Source organism: Ciconia boyciana, chromosome 2, assembly GCF_034638445.1.
Source record: "Ciconia boyciana chromosome 2, ASM3463844v1, whole genome shotgun sequence".
Taxonomy (NCBI): domain Eukaryota; kingdom Metazoa; phylum Chordata; class Aves; order Ciconiiformes; family Ciconiidae; genus Ciconia; species Ciconia boyciana.
In genome coordinates, this window is record NC_132935.1 from 128,215,206 (window position 1) to 128,241,611 (window position 26,406).

The following is a 26,406-nucleotide window of genomic DNA, read 5'->3' on the forward strand; positions in this document are numbered from 1 at the left end:
GCAAGTCAACATCTTTCTTGTACTGAAGAGACCAAAATGGACATAGTAATTCAGAATTGATGTCAGAAGTGCTGAACAGAGAAGAATCACTTCTCTTGACCTATTAGCTACACTCTTGCTAGTACAGCTCAGCCTTCTTTGCTGCCAAGGTGCACAGCTGACTTGTTCAACCCGTTGTCGACTAGGACCCCCAAGCCCTTCTCTGCAAATCTGCTTTCTAGCCAGTTGGCCCCCAGCCTACACTGCTTGGCGGGAGGGAGGAACACTTGCATTTGCCTTTGTCGAGCTTCATAAAGTTCCTGTCAGCCCATTTCTCCAGCCTGCTGAAGTTCCTCTGGACAGCAGCCCTACCCTCCAGCGTATGAACTGTTCCCTCCAATTTGATATCATCCATAAACTTGCTGAGAGTGCACTCTGCCCCATTATCCAGGTCATTTAAAAAGACATCAAACAGTATTGGCCATAGCATTGATCCTTAAGGGACATCATTAATTTGACCAGTTGGAATTTCTCCCTCTAATCAACATTCTTTGGGCTAATCAGTCCAGACAATTTTCCAGTCATATAGTTGTTCACATATCAAGCCCTTATCTCATCAGTCTGGTTAAAAGGATACTGTGGAAGACCATACCAAAGACCTGGCTAAAGTGAGAACATACCGTACCCACCACTCTTCTCTTGACCACAAAGCCAGTCATCTCATCATAGAAGGCAGTCATGTTGGTTAGGCATGATTTGTCCTTGGCAAATGCATGCTGGCTGTTCCCAGTGACTTTCTTGACTTTGACATGCTTGGAAATGGCTGCCAGGAGGATCTGTTCTATAAACTTCCAGAGGACTGAAGTTTGGCTGGCTGGCCTGTAGATCCTTGGTTTCTCTTTCTTATCCTCTTTTCAGATGGGTACAACATTTGTCTTTTTCCAGACTGTACTTTGTTTTGCGTCATGAAATAGCCTGAAAACATATGATATAGATTATTTCTGGATGAAACCAGAAGTTGTGCTTCAGGAGTGCACCTAATGTACTCCAGCTGCAAATGGGTCTTCAGTTTGTAGGACCACAATAGAGCTATTTCAGATTAAAACCTCCAAAATGCACATAGTGTTGCATCTCCAGGCCCCAGCATCAGATATTTCTTAAGCAGCTTGTGACTCATTATTTGCTGATATTAATCTGCTAGACACAAATTTGATTTATCTTCTGTTTCAAAAAAATTTCAGTCAGGAAATTATGAATTAAATAAATTGAATGAATTTTGTGATAAAAGAAAGAAGCATAACATCTTAAATGAATATTTTATTCCACACATTTAACATGCTATATGTGGATGAGTGCATTTATTAATAAAGTTTCAGCTGTGTAAGTAAGAAACATATAACCTCAAGGAGATGGTCCATTGTGAGCACTACCACTTGTTTGAGGATGATCAAGTATACTCATTGTATCACACAAGGTCATTGGAACTTCATTATAACTTTTTAAAAATTTTTAAAATATTTTTTATTTAAATTATTATTGTCAATACGTCCTGGTTTCAGCTGAGATAGAGTTAATTTTCTTTATAGTGGCTGGCATGGGGCTATGTTTTGGATTTGTGCTGAAAACAGTGTTGATAATACAGGGATGTTTTAGTTGTTGCTGCACTAGGCAAGGACTTTTCAGCTTCCCATGCTCTGCCAGGTGCAGGAGAAGTTGGGAGGGGACACAGCCAGGATGGTTGATCCAAACTGACCAAAGGGCTATTCCATACCACATGATGTCATGCTCAGCATATAAAGCTGGGGGAAGAAGAAGGAAGGGGGGGACGTTTGGAGTGATGGCGTTTGTCTTCCCAAGTAACCATTACGCGTGATGGAGCCCTGCTTTCCTGGAGATGGCTGAACACCTGCCTGCCCATGGGAAATAGTGAATGCATTCCTTGTTTTGCTTTGCTTGCGTGCGCAGCGTTTGCTTTCCCTATTAAACTGTCTTTATCTCAACCCAGGAGTTTTCTCACTTTTACTTTTCTGATTCTCTCCCCCATCCCACCAGGGGGGAGTGGGCGAGTGGCTGTGTGGTGCTTAGTTGCCAGCTGGGGTTAAACCATGACACAATACCATCATTTCTTCTTATTTCAGCACCGAATTTTCAATTCAGGAAAACAACAGCTATTTTTCCTCAAAATCAGCCTTAATGAAAATTAATTTTTTTTGTTCTTTATTTATTGGGAACAAGCTTTTTGCTGTTTATTTCTTCTCCTGTTTATTTTTATTGATAAATAAGTGAAAAAGCAAGTAGAATTTCTAAATGCTGAGACAAACATGAATGGTTTTGTTACACTGTGTGTCTGGATCTGCGGGGGGGCAAGAATTTTTCTGCAGTCAATAATGATTTCTTATTTTAAGTTAATAGTTTGAGCTGTGTAAACTTTAATAGCAAACCACAAATACTGTCTAATTAAAATGGTTCTAAGATTCTCTTTCTATGTTCAGATACCATGTCTGCATCCAAAGTGAATGACCCATTTGTTCTTATACCCTAAGTTTTCCTGCTTATAGGTTAATCATATAGGATTGAGTAAATCTCCCTCATTTACAATCATCTTGTAGAACTCAATTTATTTAGTCCTATCGCAATCTGCCAAAAAGATTAATTCTTCTGAATTTTATAGATATCTTCTGTTATCCTTAAAAAAGAATCATGACAATTTACTATGCATTCAATCAGAGCCAGGGGAGTTATACTAATTGATTTGCTGTTTCAGGTCATAAAACATGAAATCCTGGGGTTTATTAGGACATGAAAATTCTTTTAGAATTCTTTTCACTTAGAAAATTCTTGAGGATTTAGGCCTTTTTATGTGTATTCTATTATCATTAGATTTGTGCAACTTTCCAGTGTCAACAGGTCTTCCGACCTAGCTTTATGTTACAAGGCATACTGATTGATTTAAATTGTTTTCAAATTATTTAACTCTATGCAATACATCTATATCACCTTAAGACAAGTGTGTTTCAATTTAAAGAAAGCCTATTCTTGATGATTTACATGAAACAACACTATGAAAACAAAATAAATAAGCTTTAAAAGTCTGCATTAGTCTGACTAAACTTATGTACATCTGTGCCATTTGAAACGTTATCTCTTAGGGGAAGGTAAAATTTGGAGACCTGTTGGCTGTGATAGGGAGAAAAGATTTCTTTCCATTGGTGTTAAGTATAGGTGTGTTTAAAGGCAGTCTTAATTCCAGCATATCCCAGTGTTTCTTTCAAATTAATATCAAATAAGACTACATGAAAACTGTCCAAAGTGGTTTGAGAAGTATGCGTGCAGGATTAGTAGTTAAAATGTTCCCTTGGATCTTGAGTTCACGTAACCCAGACCTTCAAACTCTACCTCCCCACTAAACTGAACCATTTCCAACCTTCAATCATTTTCAGTCTTATGTACAGTCTTACAGACTGTACAACTCTAAGCACTTAAGTTTTGTCCTCTATGCCTCCCCAACACACTGGAAAATTCTGAAAACTCTTGCAGAACAATATCCATTATTTAATTCTTTAATTGATATCTTTGAATGACACTGTTTCCAACTCAGAAAAGATTATAAGGCTTAAAATCACATGTAAAACAATTTTGGCTGTGATGACATTAACTTTCTGATTTTTAAGGAAGGCTTTCATCAGAAAATCTCAAAAACCTTTGATACCATAAGCTAATAAGCTGTTTTTCAGCAGTACACTCAAAATGCAGGCTAAAATTCAATTAGAGTGTGTGCCTACTAGAAGTGCACTCAGAACAGCCATCTCTGGAAAAAAAAAAGGCACACCAGTGGTAGTGGGATATCAGAAAATCCTTAGAACTGGTTTAACTGAGCTGCAACTAAAGCCATTGATTATAATGTAAATGAAACAGAGCCAAAACTAAGTATTTTCGAAGTCTTACCCTAGTGCCTAAATGTATCATTACTCTTTCAAATCTCGAGATAGTGAACACATAGTATCGATAAACAGAGATGTTCTACCACACCTCAGTCAGAAGACCTGACTCATGCATACTCTTTAATTTGAAGGGTCTCTTTGTCTGGAGACACTGGTAAATTAGATAGAAAGAATGTAAGATTTTTAGCTCCTCTTTCAGTAAATAGAACATGTAATTTTAGCAGCATAATTATAGAGAAGCTAAACAGGTGTCACGATACCAGGCCAGGTCATCTGAAATATCTTTAAATACTAACCAAGCAAAGCAGAGAGAAGATCAAGGCTTAGCTTTCAAGTTACAATTATAAACACTAAATCAGTTCTTCTTAATTTTGTAGATACCAGGTCTGCATACAGCATTAGCCATTTTCCAGTACATTTCCATTAGTAATGTCTTTGCTGATTAGTTTTTTTCTAAATTAGCATGTTTATCCATTAGCATATCAATATTGCTGCCAACCATCCTCTTAATTTTTAGTTTTCTTGTTGCAACAAAAAAATTGCCAATAAAAGCAAGCTTTACTTGAAGCCTTAATTAAGTCTAGTACAATTCTTTTTTCTTTCTTTTTTAAAGCTTTTTTAATAATACTGTGTAATATTTACTCAGATTATAGACTTGCTTTGCTCAATAACACCACTCACTTGACTAATCAAAAACTTCATATTTTGATTTGGCACCAACACAAACTATAGTATTTTGCATAGTTTGGAGATTTTCTAATGAAAGCCTTCCTTAAAAATCAGAAAGTTAATGTCATCACAGCCGAAATTGTTTTACATCATTTCTGAAGTTCACCTTAAAAGGCCGTAACAGGTAAAGAAGAGAGACTGTTACACATAAACGCAGTAAGACCTATTCTGATCTCCTTTACACTGTCTTACAATACTGCTCCCACATTAACCTGCAGAGAAGCTTCTGATCAATGTCTTGCACGCGAGAGAAGGGCCAAGCCCAATTCTTCCAAAAGATTCTTTTTGTTCATATTCCTCTCTTTTTGTATCATACATAATTCTTCTCATTTCTTTGATGTGTTCAATTATATTAATTTAAAGTTAGTCACAGCAGAATAGCTAACACTATGTTTAACAGAAGTATACAGAGAGCTGGCTTGAACATACAGCAATGCCAGCTTCTACTGTCGACACTGTTATTCAGGACAGATACTCTTGTCTGACATAATTAAATCTTGATGGTAATTATTTCTCTGGATCCCTGGTAGACTGCTGTTAACAATACGCTTATCCACTTTCAAACACACTATCTTATTAAACTAAATGCATGCCAGTAATTACAAAGCTGCACTTTTTAAATTTGGGGTTTTCTAAAAGTCTTTTAAAAATGAGAAGATAAAGCTTTACCTAAAAGGATCCCCTGTGTTTCAAAACCAGGAGAGCTCAGACAGTGCCTGAAACTCCAACACCTGATGAGAGAGAAAGAGAGAAGGCATGTTTGTGTGTGCACAGTACAGGCTGTTGAGAACTTTTTGGTTTACAACTCAGTAGGTCAATTTGTATTAAAGTTATATGAAAAAGTTAATTCTCACTGTTCGTTGCCATCTTCTTCAAATTACAAGTTCCCCTGAGCCATCTTGTTAATATATTCCATATGAAATGGGTATTTCCTATTTTATTTTGCTGTTTGACAGTGAGAGATGGGGAGACTTCAGATAATAGTCATGCTGAATCATTAATATTTCTTTTTACCTCACAAGGCTACCAAAACATGACAAAAAAATAAGTAAGGAATAAAGTTCAGAACATAGAAACCAAATACATTCTGAGTTATTTCTGAGACTCCTAAGTTAGATGAGAAAAGTAAGATCAGATCTGCCTCAAATGTTGGAATATTATTATTAAAGATTACCTTTAAACTTTTCCAGTATTCATATCTAAGAACATAAAATATTTTCACAATACAAGTACATTTACCATGAGCAAATGTTTAAACAAAAGAACTAGGAATCTTAATGAAGCACCCTCAGGAAAATGTTTAAACTTTGCCCTTAAGTTTACTTTGTTCACTAATAGGCTTCTATTTCTAGTACTGAGTAGGAAGGATAGGTTCAATGTGTTAATAAGAAAAAAGTAATAATATTTAATTAATTCTGGCTGAACACACATGGTTTAATATACTTGGCAATATCATTCTATCACATGATATGATAATTTAATGGAACTTTTTTATTTAAATTGCTGGCAAGTTTATGAAATTATAAAGCAAATAGGCCATGCACTTGGGTGTAATTGACTGTATAAATGTGTTTTATACTATACTGTTGGCAAATTAGCCAATCCCTGTCACAGAATCAATTATTATCTAGCTGTATTCTGCAAACACAATAGCAGAAATACTGCATTTATAGAAAAAAACCCACTACAATTGTTAATCTTACATTGTGCATCTTAAAGTCAGGCAATAAACATTCATACGCTGTATAATCATCTTACAATAATGCTGCTGCCAAATGAGTGCACATTTAAAGATTCCTTGTTGTTGAAGGAATTCCTTAACTGGAGGTGATGTTTTTGGTTTTATTTGTCTTTTCCTCTTCAGATCAGTGAAGTGAGTAATACATATGTCAACGGCTCAAAAGATATAAGGCTTGACTGCATGACTGAAATTTCCAAAGCTACTTAAGGGACTTGGACACTCAGTTTCTCTTGGTACTGCATCCACTCTAACCCCTACCTAATGACAACTTTGATAATCTGAGTACTGTAGCAAAAATTACAAGATGTATTCTTCATGTTTTTAATGCATGCTGTTGTTAAAGAGATCAGTGGAGGATTCTGAATGAACTGGACATTTAAAATATTCCTTTCTAGTTCTCATAATAATATGATTGAAGTTATTTGTCTCTTTTATATGTCTCCCTACAAGTAGGCCATATCTGAATTATAAGCAGTGTTTAACATAACAACTTCTTGATAGTGTAAAAATAGAAATGAAGATGAACCCGCTACGCTGAGGAACTACAAAACTGCTGTTCTTGAAGACTATATCAAAAGCATAGTGGTTCTGAGCAAGTAAGAGTCAAGAAGTCTGGACTGCCATGTCACCAGCATTGCTCCCTGTTTCTACATCCCAGCTGTGCAAGGACTGCAATCAGCAGTTGTATGGACGGGATGAACTGAGCAGCTACAAGCAGTTTCACAAGACAGATGTAACGGTACTTCTGTTCACTGGAAAGAAACTGAGTGCAAACTTGTAGGCAGATGGTATACTTCTACTTATGAATGTTTCCATGTAACCATATGTGGGTTTTTATACTATGATCTGCACTGTAGCTACAAAGTGAAGGATGTTCACTGTCATCCAGGTGCACAGAACTGCAGCTCATGTAAACATCCTTCAACTGGCTCATGTACTAAAACAGTTCGGGTATTATAGCAGACTGCACAAGCCCACCAGAACACTGACAGGTTCTTGGCAGCTGAAGCCCACACTGCTACAACTTCAAGACTACAGAGTCCCAGGCTATATGATTTAAAGCTTTCTCAGGGATGCCTGTGCATACCTGTGAACAGATGCATTGTAGATATCCCCAGCACTCTTAATGACATGCAGAAAGCAAGTTGTTTAGAGCTTTGAAAGGCTCTGCAATTCTTTAACGTATCTTTACAGCACTTATGTGGGAAAATACCACCATCCAGCTGAGAGTCATCAGAAATATTCTGTTGTTCTAGGGCTTCAAACTCAGCGCGCTCAGTCTCAGCTCCATTATTTACCTAGACATTATTCTTTCCATGGAACCAAATTACTGATACCAATTTGAAAACAAATCTGCCAAAAGGGAAGGTTTCAACCATGTGCTTCTGTCTTAGAATCAGCCCCACTGAGGACACTCATGAATATATTGTATATTTCTTATGAAAACGAACCATGATCCAGCTAGTAGTCTTCTTAGAATAGTACTGTTTCCTGTAGTCTGAAAGCAAAGTACTCATCTACCAAGTGTCCACTCCTGCATTCCTCATATTAAGGGTTTAGATCAAGAACTTCCCCAACTTCAAGTGCTCTTGTGTGTGATGTTCCCATTCAAACTGTGCTGGTTCTAAGTTTCAGGCTCTGATCTGAACTCAGATCTGGAGTTTGGACACAATTTTTTGTTCTGGATCCTACTCTCCCATAAATGTTAAAGTTATGAGTCTGAGGCGAAATTCTGTCCAGAGCTTCTCAAACAACAGCTATGAAAAGAGTAGGTTTTGTTTTACTGAAAAAAACTTTAGCACAAAAGGATGAGACGAAGCAGAAAGGGGAAAAAAAAGTGGAAGGTTTCTGTCAAAATCAGGATTTGTCAGATTTGTTCCCAGTCTTGTTCTACTTCCTTGATCTGTTTAGTTCCCTCTGAAACCTCCTGGTAAAAATTTATCATTTCTATTTTATTCAACTTTAGTTCTCTTACTTGTTGGTGAGGTAATTTTGAACTCTTATGCCTGAAAATGTAACTTTAACTGTATGTAAAGGAAGAAATATATCAATTTTGGGGATCAGAAGCTATTAGTCATACTAAATGTACAACTGAAGTTTTAGAAAGAGCTGCGCCAGTCATGATTACTGAAATGTAAACCTTCAGTTGTGTGATTCATTCTGTACTAGGAATCTTAGGGATAATGGCTGCACCTCGGACTATAATTTTTAAATTACACTACGGTTGGGACATCTTACAGAATAACTTGAAACAGGGTTAAAAAAACATACATGAGAGTATCGTCAGGAAATATAAATGAGTGAGATTAAGGCACAATAGACGCCTGCAAATGTAAGATCTATATTTCAGATTTTTCTTCTGGGACACAAAAATGAGGTTTGTTTTAACAAATGAATGAATTAAATAAATCCTATTTTCCAATGTCACAGTGCATGTTAAACCAGTTAAAAAAAAAAACAACTCCCCCCCCCAAAATAAAAAAAAAAAACAAACCACAAAATGAGTCACTGTTGGATAGAAAACAGTGAAGAAATTACTGTAAGGACTCCATGACAATTACAGAGCTCAGACAAGAAATGTTTCACAGGAAAGAAATGAAAATGCAAAGAGAAGATCAGCAACTTCTTCAGAACCTCTTGTGAGCTGTTTTATAATGACATAATAATGCTGCATCATTAGCCAAGTGCTAGCCAGTACTTGGGGTTGTGTAGGTTTGTGTCCTCTAGGAGGAGAAACTGATAAGTCAGGTGTATTCATTAGAGCAGTCCTGCTTATTTCTAAAAAACATAGTTATAAAATCCTGTTTCTCTGAGTGCAGTGGGAAAAAAACCCACAACAGAGCATATCCTTGTTAACCACATGTAAGTCTGCTTCTCCGGCAACTTCTATGTTCAAGAAGCCCTCTGTGCTCTATCCCAAGGCCGTTCAGATAATTCAGAGATGGAAAGATTCACATACAGCCACTCTCTGTAATACTTTATTTAACAGACTGTACAGCCTAATTGGAAAAGCAATGAGACGCTATCATTGATTCATTATTTCTATTATTTATTAACTGCGTTACCCCAGACATAGTCCTAAGCAAGGACTTTGATCATGATCATTTACATAGAACTATGCTGCTTGTCTATAGAAAAACGCTTTTCTCTTGAAAAGGACAAAATTCAGGATACAACATGTGATGATAATCCAGAAGGAAGATTGCAAGATTTGTTCAAGCAGAGAATTGGGATCTTACACTTCATAAAATATTTTATAACTCTTGGATTCATGTACACGGTGGAAATAATTTTCAGCAAGAAGATGGTGAAAATTTAAAAAAATAAGGGAATGTAGGTAATTTTGGGGTGCATTTTCTGAATATGGTGCATAGTTAAAAGTTTTCTACTAGGAATGAAACACTTTCATAGAAGTGTTTCTATTAGATACTGAGATATAAAAAGTTGTCTTCCTTTGAAAGATGGAAAAGAAAAAGAACATAACACTATATGGACATGCTATACATGTGAATGTTCAAGTTCAAATAGTTCATGTTGTGTTTATGTTTCAATGATAAAGCAACTATCTATGAAATTGTGCTTTACTTTTTCTTGTCTTTGAATGAGTGGGAGAGTTATAAATAAAATGTTGTTCAAGGAGGTGTATAAATAAATCGGTATAATTAGGTGTCATAATTAAGGTGCCCATTGCTGTTCCAGACACATTTACATAATTGTCAGTGCTAAAATGAAAATAATTGTTTGTCAGAATTGCTTCTGTAAGGCTGATAGTTCCTTACTTTATATAGTTTACTCTAAGTATTTGTTTAGAAAATATTCTAAACTCTGAGCATAAAATGACTACACACAAGCCAAAATCTTCACAAGCGAACCAGTGAGCAAAATTTACCACCTTGGAATTCAGACAAAATGCCTTGCCCGGTATCTTGTAATACCTCTTTTGCATAGTGGCCAAACTCTGAATGCTTTCAATGTCCTGTATGAGATTTGTGCATGATATGTAAGTAATTGCTTTGCAAATCAGAAAGGCTAAAAACTTCTTGTTTTATAAGAAATTACAATTAAAGAAAAAGCCTGTTAGACTGGTTCATTGTGCTTTTTTTCACAGTTTGCTTTTATGAATTGAATTACTTGTGATATTCATGAACACCAGACTACACTTACACAAGTATCAAGAAGCAGAGAATTGAGTCTTGTGCCAGTTCATGTAATGCAGCTTTTAGACTACTGCCTTAAAGAAGCAACTGAGATTTAGGCTTAACCAGTGTAACACAGTGAGTATTGTGAATACTTACAGTTTTGTTTTATTGAGTAACAGACTAACCAGATATGTTAAGTGCAAATGTTTTTATCCAAAGAAGAAATGTCTTAGCAAAATTATATTATTTAGAGCTAAATGATTTTATATTAGTATAAAGCAGTGTTCGAGCACAGCTGCAGTCATTTAAGATACTGGCACATGTGTGTAGGAATAACAGATTTTATAAACCCTCTAAGATCCTTTAGAAACAATGGAAGAAATTATTCATACAGTTGCTATGACTTTTATTGTCCTTAACACTTCTCCTTTTTCCCTACTGTTACCCCTCAAAAATTCTCTTTTTCTCAAATTAGAAGATAAAATTCTCCAGGACAGAAATAATGTCATATTGTGCATTTAAACAGGCAGTGCTCTCAGTTTTGAGCTATTGATATTAAGCATGCGTCCAAAGCCACAATCAAAATTACAATAAAAAACAGTCCTCTAGCAGATGTAGTTTTACCAGGGCAGAAGGAATGGGTAAGGTACAGAGTGTTCTATTCCCTTCACTATTAATATCATCTTCACTTCCTATGGTAGAAGAAACTCTCCCTCAATATCAGAGTTAGATCCACACCTCTGTGCATAACTGAAGATTTATGCACAATGTAAGAAGATGAACAATGTAAGAAATGAAAGAATGAGATTGGAAGATTTACACTTACTTTATGTACACATTATTTATATATGTATATATATGCATGTGTGTTTATTATTTGTATATGTATATATTTAAGGAGACAGAGGTATATTTCTTCTTTTGAACAGTTTGCTCCTAACAAAACTGTTCTGCTTCTTCTTCTGTAAAGCAAGAACAGGTTTGCCATGGGCAGTAAGAAAAGAGAAATTCAGCATGGTATCCTTTTCTTGCATAATAGTGAAAAAGAGGGCGTTACTGAAGAAATATGCATCCATTCTTTTAATTTTGTTTCTGTAAGAATATCATTACATTTTCATCATTAAGCATGGAGAATAAACAATCAAAAACCTTTGATTAAGTTCGTCAAATGAGTATTTGCCTTTTCTTACATGAGTATAAGAGTAATTAACCTTTTCAAATGTAAACTACCTATCTGACCAGGAAAAAATCTAAATGTATACACTTGACCAAACTGTTTTGTGATTCGATTTTTCAATTAAACAATATAATTTCAACATTTGAACATAATATTTACATTCTTTCCCATATTTTACAGCTGATCTACTTATAACAATGTCAGTGGTGTTATGAAAAGCCATCAAAGCTAATCTTGATTGACTAAGAATAGGACTGACATCAAGCTCTTGAATATCCTGCTTCCATGTACAGTCCCTCTAGCTTTAATAGCATTAAGCTTTCTGTGCACTAGAAGATTATCATAATTTTAAACACCCAAACTAAACCAAGTTGAAATTCTCTCAAGTAGTAGGGTCTTCCAGAAAAAAAAGAGATGGCATAGAGAAAAAATAAATTCCAGGTACTCTCAAGAATTGTGCTTGCTAGGCCTTTCAGGCTGGTTTTATACAAACAGTTCTACCAGCCCTTCCAAATTACTTCTGCTATCGATCTAGGCCTAGCTGGACTTACAGTTTTTACTGTGGAGATACGCCAGGTCTCCAATTTTACAGGCACAGCACTAAAAAAAATTGTCAGGAAAAAGCATCCTTCAATATCCTTCTAGCGAGCTTTCTACCTGAGAGCCCTCTACAGAGAAGATTTTGCTTCTAGGTCTTTCATGCTTATAATGGGCTTTCATCAGCAATTGGAAACAACCTTCTTCCATGAGAAAAGGGAAAGATAAGAAAGAGAAAATATTTGTAAGGTAAATATAGTTTAACCTATTTTGTAGGTCTTGAAGGTAAGGAACACTCATCTGGATTTAACTGGAACTTGGACAAGAGGAAACCTAGACAGAGTATTGTCGCTTTGTCACAGTAAACAACTTTAAAATGAGAAAGAATGAATCTCTAGGGAAAAATCACAACCAAAAAGAAATCCAGCTGAAAACTGGAGGATTATTTTTCACAGATCACAGAGATTCTGTCTGAAAGCATCTGGATGTCATCTAGTACAAGGTCCCACTCACAGTGGGATTATTGCCAGCACCTGATCAGGTCAGCCATGGCTTTGCCTAGCTGAGTCTTGAAAACCTCCAAGCATGGAGATTGCATGGTCTTTGGGAAACCATTCCAATTCCATGCCATTCACCTAGAGATTTTCCTAATATCCAGTCAGAACCTTCCAAACTGACTCTTTCCCCTTGCTATATCATTTATCAGTACCAAGAATGGCTCCATAATCTTTATAATTCTATTCAAGCAGCTGTAGGCTTCAGCTGGATCTCCCTTTAGCAACCAGTCCATCAGAATAAATAAAACCAGCTCCCTCAGCCTCTCCCAGTAGGTCATGTACATGAGAACCCTAACCATATTAAGAGGCCTCTGCTGGACCCTCTCCAATTTCTCAACATTCTTCCTGAACCAGGGGAGCTATGACTGGACAGGTATAGCCTCACCAAAATCAGACCCTCTAGATGTTTTTTTTAACTGTTTGTTTGAAACCTAAATCCATTTGGGGTATCTCAACAACATGAAAGGCACTTCCTGTGAGTAATAAAAAATAAGGTAGCCTTGTCTGCTTATCCCTTCATACATTTCTCCCTGACTTTCAACTTAATCTGTTTTGTTCTATGAACTTGGACTTTTATTTCTCTTCCAGATGACTACTTTAAACAGTCACTGGGACAGAAAGAGGACAGTGCTTTCTGAGGTAGACATGTAAGGAGCTACAGTAGGTGGTATCATCAGAGGTCTTTGGTGCACAATAGCAGGAGCCATGATGTGGTCTTTCTCCACTGCTCCTATGTTTGCCCAAGGAACTCAGCTCAGATTTTCTTCCCATAAAGTAATTCAACAGTTTCCTATTGTTTATAACCTTTCAGACAGCAAGAAATGCAGATACTTTAAAGCAACCCATTCATTTTACCTGAATCTGAAGGACTGCTGAAGGACTACAGAAGGCTACCAACATGGCCAGCAAAAATAGAATAGCTCCCACCAGACAGTGAGAAAAAAAATCACACTGACAATGCAGCCACTTGCAAAGCCATTACCATCAACAGAGAAGCAAAAAATAAGAGATTTTCTAATACCTTACATAATTTTAACATTGGTAATAGCAGTGAACTTGATAAATTCACTTGATTATCAGCTTGCCTGATAATCTGGGTTGAAGAGCGACCCCGGCTGCCATCACAGCAAGCTCTGCCCCACCAGGGCCAGTGATGCCTCTGCCCTGCCGGCCTTGTGGCAGCTCAGCCCTTGGCTCGTGGCTCTCCATCCCATGGGCAGCAACTGGCCTTCGCAGCATCCTGGCTCCCCAAGCTCACAGGAACGCCTCCGAATTCTTGCACAGGATTAAAAGCAGCTCTGAAAAGCCTTCCAGATTAGACAGCGGTACTAGCGGGGATCTGCGGTCTTTCCCCCAGGGGAAGGTTGTAAGAGTTTTGCTGTAAAAAGCCACGTCTGCATGAGGATGGTAATGTCAGTTTTGCCCCAAAGTCTCTTTCTTACTTCTCTTGTGACATGTGAAATCACTCTTTCTTAAACTGGGAACCACTAAAGGAAAAACTAAAGACACAGTACAGACCTCCACAAAAATAAAGTTCTGACTTCCTCGTCCTTGTTTACCAGGGGAAACACCATGCTTTCAATTATTTCTAAATACGTAATAGCAGGACTGTAAGTTCCCTGGGGCAGAAACACTCTTTCATTATGCTTTTGTAAAGTACCTTGTAAAATGGGACCACACTCCCGTGTGGTCTGCAGGAAGTACTGTAACAAAATTAATAAGTAATGCTTCCAGGAAACACATCAAACACAGACTACGCTGCATCACCTACTGCACAGAACATCAAAACTTCTAAAAATGTCAACAGAATAAACTTGCACGATGCCCTGGCAGAAGGTAACATGGAAAAAAGCAGTACATCTTCCCGAAAAATGTTGGAAATGTGTACTCTAAAGCACTGAAAATGGCATATTTTGTTTATATGTAAAAAAAAGTAAGGTGTGGCTTGTTGGTAGTCAATTATTAAAGAGGTGAATATTAAAAAAAGACATTTCTGTGTCTGTGTAATTATTACAGGTATTGATCAAAATCTAAAGCTTGTAAATGTACTTCTATAAAAATTAAATTTGAATGAATAAGTTATCTGTTTGGAGGCACTTAGGAATGTTCTCTAAATTATATCAATAATTCTTTAATTATGTTTAAGAAAGAGTTTACTACAAAAAAGTAGTCTGCAATACCAAGTAGTCCATCTTGGTCAATTTTTCCCATGTGAGTAATAAATCCTCCCTATTTGCCAACTCAGCCAACAGATATGCTTGATTGAGTCAGGAGAATTGATAGCCTCTTTGTAAAAATCTATTACAGACCAGATCAGCATGTCCATAATCTCAGGGTTCTGCATCAACTCTTTTTCTTCCTCTGAAATGACCTCACTTGTGAATGAAACAGGCATTTTACAAGAACTTACATTTGTATTTTTTTGGCTTTTTTCTCCAAATTATTGACTAATAGCTAGCTTAAGGAAACTGCAGGAGAACCCTCCCCCCAACAAAAGACCAAATTGTAATCATTTTAAAATTGCCATCGATCTCCTTTATGAAAGTACTAAACACTAGTAACTCAAACCTAGACTGTGTAGAACAGAAATACATCATCAACACAACCCATATAATAAGCAACATGTTGTCGAAAGCACTCAATAGTATCATAAATTACACACAACTCATCCACTGCCACCCAAAAGCCCTCTCTGGGTGGGAGCTTCTACTTCAGTTCTCCTCTCTTTAGTATTGCCTTCCCCAACTTTTTACATATAGATGAGGTTGCTCCCCAAAGAAATTGAGTGTTATGAGAAGTGGAAACTGATTTTTAAAAATAGGTAAGCCAAGATACCAAAAAAGAATAGCAAAAGACATACATTAATAGAGTCTACTATCGATAATATCCTGTAACTATGAAAGCATAAAGTCCTATGCTATCCTGAAAGGGCAACCTCTGATGACAGGAAGTTATTGGCATTTTCAGCTGCGTTGGCTTTATCACATCTACTCTACTTAGTAAGTGTGACGGACACTTCATGTCAGGGATTTCGATGTCATTCAGGCTGACGGGGTTTAGAGATGATATATCTTTCTTGCTTCAGCTGGGAACAAAGTGTACAAAGAAATTGTGTGGTCACACTGTTCAAAGTTAAATGCAGACCAGAGGAAAAAAAGTTAATGTGCCTGACTGCAGTATTTGCTCTTAGCATGCAGTTGCAAGCTTTGAAAGTCCCGTTTAAGTATCTCTTTTTTAAGATAAATACCTATTAAGTAATGTATATGCACAAGCTGAAGTGTTAAATGGTTTGTTGAAACCTATTAGAGTACACAAGATGATAAACATAAATTATAGCTAATATACTGCACCAGTGATTTTTAAACATAAAAATTACTGACACTGTAAAAACACACTTGAGTCATCGTAGCAGCATAATAGCACTAATCCATGTTTATCCAACCGTGCACTTTTCAAAAACAACACAAACCTCTAATAAATGCTTTGGCTTCACCTTGACAACTTATATGGGTTATTGCCTCGTTCATGCCTGGATAACCATGTGTTATGACTTAAATGTTCTTTAATATCAATTTATGCCTTGAAGAAAAAGGATTGAATAACATAGTGTACATATGGTTCAATTTATTACAGCAAAACAATCATTTTAGTTTGAAGATATTTTCTCATGGTGCATATCATAGAAATCTTATTCAATAGAGCTCTCAATAAACCAGATTTTTTATGTCACAATAAATGAAACTAAGGCAGCTAATTGTTGCTAAGATTCTAAATAGATGAGTCTATTTGGCTTTCTTGTCAATCAAGAAATAAATTCCTTAACACTTGTATTTCTGGATTCTAATGTCTCTAATTGGATTTTACACTATCTGATTAACGATGTAGTTTATAGACTACTGTAAAAAAAACCTGATACTTAAAAAGTGGAAGAGGAAATTGTGGGCTGTCAGCATTTATGGAAAAGGCCAAGACAACATTGAGTAATTTAGTGTTTTTGCAAAATGGCAACGAAAAGCATAAAACCTGGTCAATGATGTCTCATTTGTGGCACTCTTGTTGTGTGTCTGTGATACAAAAAGAGACCCCGGAGTGCTATTCTGAAGAATATGAAAATATGTAATAGTCTGTACTGAAAATGGATTGCAGTTTTAGAAAATTACAAAACCAAAAAGAAATCCAAATTTTAATTTAGAACCAAAAGCAATGTAGAAGCTTAAAATTCAACCAATAGACTCGTGATAAATAAAACTCTTACAGAAACAGGTACAAGCACAAGGCAGAAAGAATGCAGCAAAATATCGTTGTTACTTCTGCAGCACTCATTTTTACTGCCAGTCTCATTTTCATGAACTTTCCACATTTTTAAAAGATGTTTATGATAATCTTTCAGTCAAAAAAATTTTCTCATATATGAAGAAACGGCAGTCCTAAAAGAATTGCAGCTGCAGACATGTAAGTATGTCTGTTGTCATGCAATCTCTATTATAAGGTGAAGCAGACTGGCTATAAACTGATTTAAAACCATTATTACAGTAGAAGCAGCAATGGCTGTGAGCACTATAGCTTTTGTTATGATGAAGAGTTTCACAATAGTCAGGTCTTAGACAACCAACACATTGTGAAATATTCACCTTTAGGTCACAAGTTCTTGCATGCTATCCGTGCATATGTGGATTTAGAAAGTTTGAAAAAACAGGTAGTTCAGCTACTTAGAGGAATCTAAACCCTCCATTTTTCCCACTTCAGAAAGAATCTTGGTACCCAAATCTGAATAGTCCAATTATCAAAATGGTTAAGATTATAAAACTGCAATTTAAAGATGGAGAGTGTCAAAAAGAAGCAATGCCTCAGCTCACTCTGTAAGGAACAGGTTTGGTTTCCAAGAGTTATGACTATTGGAAAATCATATCAAAAAATAAAATACTGGACTATGCAGCTCTCAGTAATGAAGAGATCCACCCATTGCAGTAGAGCTAGATTAAATCCAAAGCTATTTTACTACTTGTATTATTATTGCTATTAATATTGGGGTATCGTGTGGTATTATTTAAGACTGTGAAGCTGTAATGGATGGAACAGGCTCTTTGGGAATGAGCAGGGGGAGTATTCCCACCTTTACATGAGAGAGTGGTGGGAATACATGGAGTTTTGCCTAGGATGGATGATGAGCCAACCTCAGTTTATGGGTTAGGGTTAGTGAATAGAATAGAATAGAATAGAATAGAATAGAATAGAATAGAATAGAATAGAATAGAATAGTTCAGTTCGAAGGGGCCTACAACGATCATCTGGTCCAACTGCCTGACCACTTCAGGCCTGACCAAAAGTTAAAGCATGTTATTAAGGGCATTGTCCAAATGCCTCTTAAACACTGACAGGCTTGGGGCATCCACCACCTTTCTAGGAAGCCTGTTCCTATGTTTGACCACCCTCTCAGTAAAGAAATGCTTCCTAATGTCAAGTCTGAACCTCCCTTGATGCAGCTTTGAGCCATTCCCATTCATCCTGTCACTGGATAGCTGGGAGAAGAGATCAGCACCTTTCTCTCCACTTCCCCTCCTCAGGAAGCTGTAGAGAACAATGAGGTCACCCCTCAGTCTCCCTTTTCCTCCAAACTAGACAAACCCAGTGTCCTCAGCCACTCCTCCTCTCCTTAGTGGGCAGACCAATACAGGCAACATTGTGGTCAGTGTCTGCTACAGACCACGTGGTCAGGAAGAAGTAGATGAAGCCTTCTTAAGGCAACTGGAAGAAGCCTCATCTTCACAGGTCTTGATTCTCATGTGGAAATTTAACCACCCTCATATCTGCTGCAGGGGTAACACAGCAGGGCACAAGCAATCCAGGGGGTTTCTGGAGTGCATTGATGATAGCTTCCTAACGTAGGTGACTATAGGAGATGTTCTGCTTGACCTGATTCTTATAAACAAGGAGAACTCGTCAGAGGTGTGAAGGTCTGGGACAGTCTTGGCTGCAGTGACAATGAGATGGTGGAGTTCAGCATCCTGAGAGGAAGGAGCAAGGCAAACAGGATCACAACCCTGGATGTCAGGAGGACAGATTTTGGTCTATTTACAAATCAGCTTGGAAGAATCCCATGAGATATGGTCTTGGAGAGAAAAGGGATCCAGGAGAGCTAGTTGATTTTCAAGCATCTCCTCCTCTAAGCTCAAAAAGGGTCCATCTCTATATACAGGAAGTCAAGCAAAGGGGACAGGAGATGTGCATGGATGAACAAGGAGCTCCAAAATAAAAAGAAAGCATACAAGAGGTGGAAGCAGGCTCAGGTGGCCCAGGGGGAATATAGAGACACTGAGTGTGCAGCAACAGGGTTAGGAAAGCCAAAGCCCTACTGGAGTTGAGTCTGGAGACGGATGCATAAAGCAACAAGAAAATCTTCTACAGGTCTATCAGCAGGAAAAGGAAGACTAGGGAAAACATAGGCCTGCTGCTGAATGAAGCAGGGAACCTGGTGACAAGTGTGTGAGAAAGCCTGATAATGCATTCTTCGCCATGGTCTTTACCAGTAAGATATGTCTTCAGGAATCCCAGGCCCCCATGACCAATGGGGAGGGAAATCTAGAGGAAGGTAGAGGAAAATCAGGTTAGGGAACGTTTAAACAGATTGGATGTACACAAGTCCATGGGACATGATGTGATGTGTCCATGAGCACTGGGGGAGCTGGCAGATATCATTTCAAGCACACTTTTGATTATCTTTGAAAGGTCAAGGCAATGGGGGTTGATTCCTGAGGTCTGGAAGAAAGCAAATGTCACTCCTATCACCAAGAAGTGCAAGAAGGGTGATTGAGGGAACTATGGGCCAGTCAGCCTCACCTGGATCCTTGGGAAGGTGATGGAGCAAAATCTCCTCGAATCCTAAAAATACTAAGGACAAGAAGATGATTGGAAGTAGTCACCATGGATTTATGAAGGGGAAATCACATCTGACTAACCTGATAGTCTTCTACAATGAGACAACTCGCTTGGTGGAGGAGGGAAAAGCAGTGATGTTTATCTTCACTTTAGCAAAGCATTCAACACTGTCTCCTATAATAGCATCTTCATAGACAAACTGCTGAAATATGAACTAGATAAAAGGACAGTGAAGTGAGCTGACAACTGGCTGAGCTCAGAGGGTTGTGATCATCTGGCACAAATCCATCTGGAGGCCAGTGAGTAGTGGTGTACCCAAGGGGTCAATACTCAGGCCAGTGCTGTTTAACATCTTCATTAATGACCTGGATGATGGGGCAGAGTGTACCCTCAGCAAGTTTGCAGATGATAGAAAATTGGGAGGAGTGGTTGACAGACCAGGTGGCTGTGCTGCCATTCTAAGGGACAGTGACAGGCTGGAGAAATGGGCAAACAGGAATCTTATTAACTTCAGCAGAAGGAAATGAAAAGTCTTGCACCTAGGGAGGAATAACCCCATGCAATACATGCTGGGGGTCAACTGGAAAGCAGCTTTGCAAGGGACAGCTGGTGGGTCCTGGTGAATAATGAGTTGAACATGAGCCAGCAATGTGCCCTGTGGCAAATGTGGCCACCAGCATCTTGGGCTGCATGAGGAAGAACGTTTCCAGCAAGTTGAGGGAGGCGATCCATCCCCTCTACACAGCACTGGTGAGGGCACATCTGCAGTGCTGGATCCAAGCCTGGGACCCTCAGTGCAAGAGAGACATGGACATACCAGAGAGAGTCCAATGAAAGGCCACAAAGATGATGAAGGGCCTGGAGATATGATGTACATGCAGAGGATGAGACCCCTGGAATTGTTTAGCCTGGAAAAGACTCAGGAGGATCTTGTCAATGTCTACAAATACCTGATAGGAGGGAGTAAAGAAGATGAAGACACATCAGTGGCCTTCTCAGTAGTGCCCCATGAAAGTATGAGAAGCAACTGGCATAAATGGAAACTTAGGAAATTCCATTTAAATATATGAAAAAACTTTTTTACTGCGAGTGTGATCAAGCACTGTAACAGGTTGCCCAGAGAAGTTGTGGAGCCTCTGTCCTTGGAGATATTCAAACCCAACCAGACATGTTCCTGAACAGCCTGCTGTAGCTGACCCTGCTTTGAGCAGAAGGTTGTACTAGGGGATCTCCTTCACAACCTCTGTGATTCCGTTTTCAATTAATTAGTTACGATGCTTACTCATGTTTACTTAGAAGATTTACACCCTAGTTTATTCACAAACGGATTTAGAATGTGTCTAATCTTTATCTAAACCACCTAAATCATAGGTGTCTAAGGGTAAAGTTCCATATTTTAGGCTTTTGTCCCAAAGAAGAGTATTTCTAGCCAAAAGAGATTTTGTAATAGTACATTGTGGCATTACTAACTACAAGAGAGCCAGCTACTGATTCTTCAGCCTCACTTCCTGGAACAGGTACATTTTCTGGGGTTGCCATACTAGTAAAGAATGACTAGAAACAACACAAAATAGGTCAGCTATGGCAGACATGATTCTACAAGCAATATAAAATTAAACTTGAGTATTTACATTTCCCCATTACTTCCAGATGTACTCTGACAAGAACTGAGGCCATTAGAAACAGCAAATAAAAATCACATACTCCTGATAGTCCACTTTACAAAGAATTATTTTTTTTCCACCTCAGAATAATGCTCATGTTAATATTTTAAAAAAATATATGTTTTGAGTTATTAAGATAAAGGCAGTAGCTCCTGAAGATCTATAATGAAAACCACAGTAAACTGGACTTTGAAAAACAGATTAGACAGAAGGCAAGAAGAGGAACAATTAAGAACAGTCAGTTCTGTATTACCAAAGCTTACAATTCTTGCTTAGATTTTTTTCATGCTTCTACTTCTTTTTGATGTGAATAGGGCAAAAGGTGTCCTTACTGGACATTTGGTACTTCTTACGTTTTCTAAACTTAGTTACAGATTTAGCAAATGAAGAAATAAGGCAACACTGAGAAATATGTAGATGGCTACAACATTATTGTCATGAAAAATCTGTTATGCATTTCAGGTAAAGAACCTTTATCTGAACTGAAAGACTGAAGAAAACATTTATTTGTATGCCTAGCTTGAAGCAGGTACTGAGCAATGTCTGCTCTGTTCTGGCAGTGCCTTGGAAAGTTGATGTTGCCTCAGTGCAAATACTTGTGTTCTATAATGTCTCAAGTCTCCTCCCAGCTCCACCTCATATCGTCTTTTTCTTTTCCTGTCTCCTGCATGTGTGTATATCTTCACATTCATGGTGAACTACTGTTCCTAGAAATATCAAGCCTGAAGAACTGGCATTTCCTTGAAATGCCATCCTGCTTAAAAGCGTAAAGCAAGAGCAGGGAAACAGATCTAATCTGTATTCGTGAATGATTGAATGAATGATGACTGAAAAGCAAAGTAATGAAAAGGTATCATTTTGCAAGGCAAGATATAATCCCCTAGTAAAGGGTGCATACTGTGGTCAAAACGTGGCTTCAGAAGTACTGGTGTGAACGCGTACAAGTATTGGTACAGAAAGAAAAACGTCTGGTATGTTTGTGGAAAGTGTTGTTTACTGACACAGTTTGACCAGTGGGTGTATGTTATCTTTAATGGAGTATTCAGGTGATTTTAGCCAAAAGCTCAGGAAGATTTTCTTTCCTAAGAACTGTACAACACTTCTAGGAGTGTTAGGTCTTCATGAGTGTGGACCATTAAACCCAACTTTGGCAAAAACTGGGTTATATGAACTAAGTTTTCAGGACTGTGGAAATACTAAAGCTGAGATTGAACACACAGCTCAAACTTTTACTTACAAGCAAGGCAAAGGCCTTTGACATTGATGAATCAATCCAGTCATTCACATTCCTTATTCATTAGCTGAGTAGGCATAAGTGCGTAAGAATGAGATTTACAGCAACCAACACAGTGAACGAGGAAACAGCTAAGGCAGGCTGTAAGAATCTTGACAGTTGAAGTCCTACAAATTTTCTGTTCCTGAAGCCGTGACTCAGGCAGGTGTCTGCACTCCTTGAATGAGAATCCATCCACCTGAAAATCGTCTAAGAGTTGGAAGGAACCACTGCAAATTACTATTTCTGGGTTTTGTTTGTTGTTGTTTTTTTGAAAAGGAAGGCTGTACTTTTGGCCATGCTCACCAATGTCTTTGTGTTCTAGGCATGTGCAAACATCATCCAATGCCTTGGGCCTTTGACACACTTTAGTCTGAGAAAGACTCTGAAATTCTCTGCTTGCAACAATGGAGTTATGATTAGCATCAACTATTTGTGCATGTCCTAGTAAATATACTGTAAGTACTTTCAGCTGAAACAACCAGATTCATTACTTGGCTGGAGTTAGACACCTATGTAAACATAGAAGTTTTACATAAAGCTTAAACATGTTCTAAATCCCTTTGTGTAAGTCTTCTAAGTAAGCACAAGTAAGCATCGTAACTACTTGAAAACAGATCCACAGAAACATAGTTGCAAATCATCTGGAGATCTTCTAGTACAAGCTTCTGCTCAAAGTTTGGGTTTGAATAACTCCAAGAACAGAGGCTCCACAACTTCTTTGGGTAACCTGTTCCAGTTTTGAAGATGTTTTGATATGTTTTCACTCGTAAACTTAATACTGAAGAATTGAGTCAAGGGTCCTACAAAGACACTTTTGTTACATCTCCAGTAACATAGAATCATAGAATCATAGAATTGGATTGGAAGGGACCTTTACAGGTCATCTAGTCCAACCCCCCTGCAAGAGCAGGGACATCTTTAACTAGATCAGGTTGCTCAGAGCCCCGTCCAACCTGACCTTGAATGTTTCCAGGGATGGGGCCTCCACTACTTCTCTGGGCAACCTGTTCCAGTGCCTCACCACCCTCATTGTAAAAAATTTATTTCTTAAATCCAGTCTAAATCTGCCCTCCCTTAGTTTAAAACCATTGCTCCTTGTCCTGTCACAACAGGCCTTGCTAAAAAGTCTGTCCCCATCTTTCCTATAGGCCCCCTTTAAGTACTGGAAGGCTGCTATAGGATCTCCCCTTATATTCCATCTTGTCTCCCCAGTATATTCCATCTTCATTTAAGACAAAACTACACAACAGCAATCTCTAAAAGGAATCTAATTTATGAGTAAATTCCATTTCTTTTCTCTCTCTTTCTCAGAAATTCATCCAGCTTCTCTTATAGGAGATAGTATCGGGATACTTCCCAATTTTCAGTGCATTTATCTTCACAGTATCCTCAAGCTATAAAAGTATAATTACTGACACCGCACAGAGAAATCAGAGGGACTCCCACAGTCATTCAAGAAGACTATGACAATGTAAGAAATGGATTGGTTCTTTGAGCCTTGACAAGAATCTGAACCAAATGATCGCATTTTTTCTGCCTCCTTTTCCACATTCCATGTCTCAGCTAATTTGTCTATTCCTTTTGGTAAAAGAAAAAAGGCGATCAGGAGTTCAATCAGAGAGATCAATAGGAATGCATGGAAGAAAAGAACACAAGGAAACAAGTAACTCGAAAGGAGCTTAAGTGAAAGGAAAAATTTCATTTCCTTATTTTAAGGAAAAAGTCAGATGCAGCATCAGGTAGGGAAGGCTACAAAACAAGATGGAGTGCTTATGGCTATAGCCTTGTTTACTGAGAAACTACTTGCTGTGGATTGTCCTGGTTTGCTACATGACTGAGGAAAGGGAAATGACAATAAAGAGCATCATTTGCTTAGCGGTGAGCCAGATATATCAGCCATCATGGGGCAGTGCACTTGTTATCCAACAACATTCCTCTTCCCCCTCTTCATCCTGGGCTTCTAAGAACTAGGATAACTTAAATGACAGCTATCGCTTCATATCTTTGCCTTGGTACATGCAGTTTGCTTAAAGACATTATTTGATGACAGCTTGCCAGTCATAGTTTCACATTCCCTGAAGTTCCTGACGTATTTTCTGTTAGTCCCACATTTTGCTGAGATCATAGATTTCTGTCTCTGAAAAAAAACATTTGTAGCCAGTCATTTTGTACCCTACAATACCCAGAAATGTGGGTGAATTTACAGCCTAAAGAGTCATATTAAAACAATATATAGAAAGTCATAATGAAAATAGGACTTTTTTTTTAAAATAAAGATCTTAACAGAATAGTGAAAGGTTACTCTGTCACTGTCTCCTTTGAACTGTGACATCTGTATAGTCATCCTTTTTCTCTTTAGAAAGGCAGATGTGTAAACCAATTTTAAATTTCAGTGGAAGCTAAAATATGAATGAGAATGTTAACAAAGCCTATATTAAAGTCTGCATTGCATGTTTATTAAAATTGTTTCAGAAGATTAAGACATTGTATCAATACTATTTTTATCCATGTATGCAAATATAACAATTTATTTGCTAGTATTTCTTAGTATTTTATTTTAAAAAAATCCTTATTCCTTTTCTATGGGTAATTTTGACAGGAATTTTTGATACAAAGGCTGTTTATTATTTATTTTAAATTAAGAAATCTCTCTCTCCAGGAATAGTTCCTGAAGTCGGACTTCACCCTAGCATTCTTCAAAACAACCATTCCCAACCTAACAGCTAATACTCATGTGTGCCATAGCACAAAATGATTTAACATTAAAAGACTAAACAACCCATGAGAGCTATGACCAATGAGATGATGATGGAAGCAAGGAGCATCTCTGATGTGATTGGTCACTTTTTGGCCTAGGAAATATAGCTTCTAATTTTTATTTAGAATGATACTCTTTTCTGCTTTCCTTGACCAAAGATGGTCCAACAGCAGAAATACAGAAGTCTACAGACAACCTCATTTCAGCAAAACACTGTGCTGTAATCAAAATCTTCACACTTCTGATCTCTGCTTTTACTCTTTTAACTCCACTGCAAATGCATTTCTCACACAAGCATTTACCAAAACCAGTCCAGACAGACATGAATCAAAAACACACTAGGTTTATCTGGGCCAAAACAGGTGTGTTACTCCAACTATCTGCAGCTGTTGTATATGACAGAAGATGTAAATAAAAAAAGCCTGTTTGAATTCTTCTGCAGCTGCAGAGGATGTGGGACCAGATTCTGACAGGGGAAAAAAAGTAAAAGTCAAAATTCAATAGACACCAATTCAGGGGGATTTTTCTGGTGATTTAAAGAGGCTATGTTACCTTTATACCACCTTTATTTTCAAGTCTCTCTTGCTAGGACCCTAGCTACATAAAAGGCATTCTAAATCTTCTGTTGGAATAAGTTCAACACAATTATAAGTGTCATATTTTAGCTCCCTGACTAGTGGCATTATTCAGCAACAGTCATTTCTTACACCAGGTAAACTCACCTAGATTCAAATCTCTAACTATTCTTTGTGAGTTGTCTGCCAGAGGGGTCTTCTCACAGGGCTACAGGGAAAAGCTATATTGCTCAAAGCCTGTTATGTGTGAAAAGCTATGCCTTACAGCATGCAATTTCCTCTGTGCTATGAAGGAGCTACCTGGTTTTGCTGAACAACCACGCTGATAATAAGATACAGCACAGCAAAGCACCAAGAGAATGACATCCAAGCCTAGGAATATGGAACATTTACTGGTAGAATTTACTGGTACTGAACAGACAGCTACAGTTTTATACCACCTTGTGGTAAATAGAAG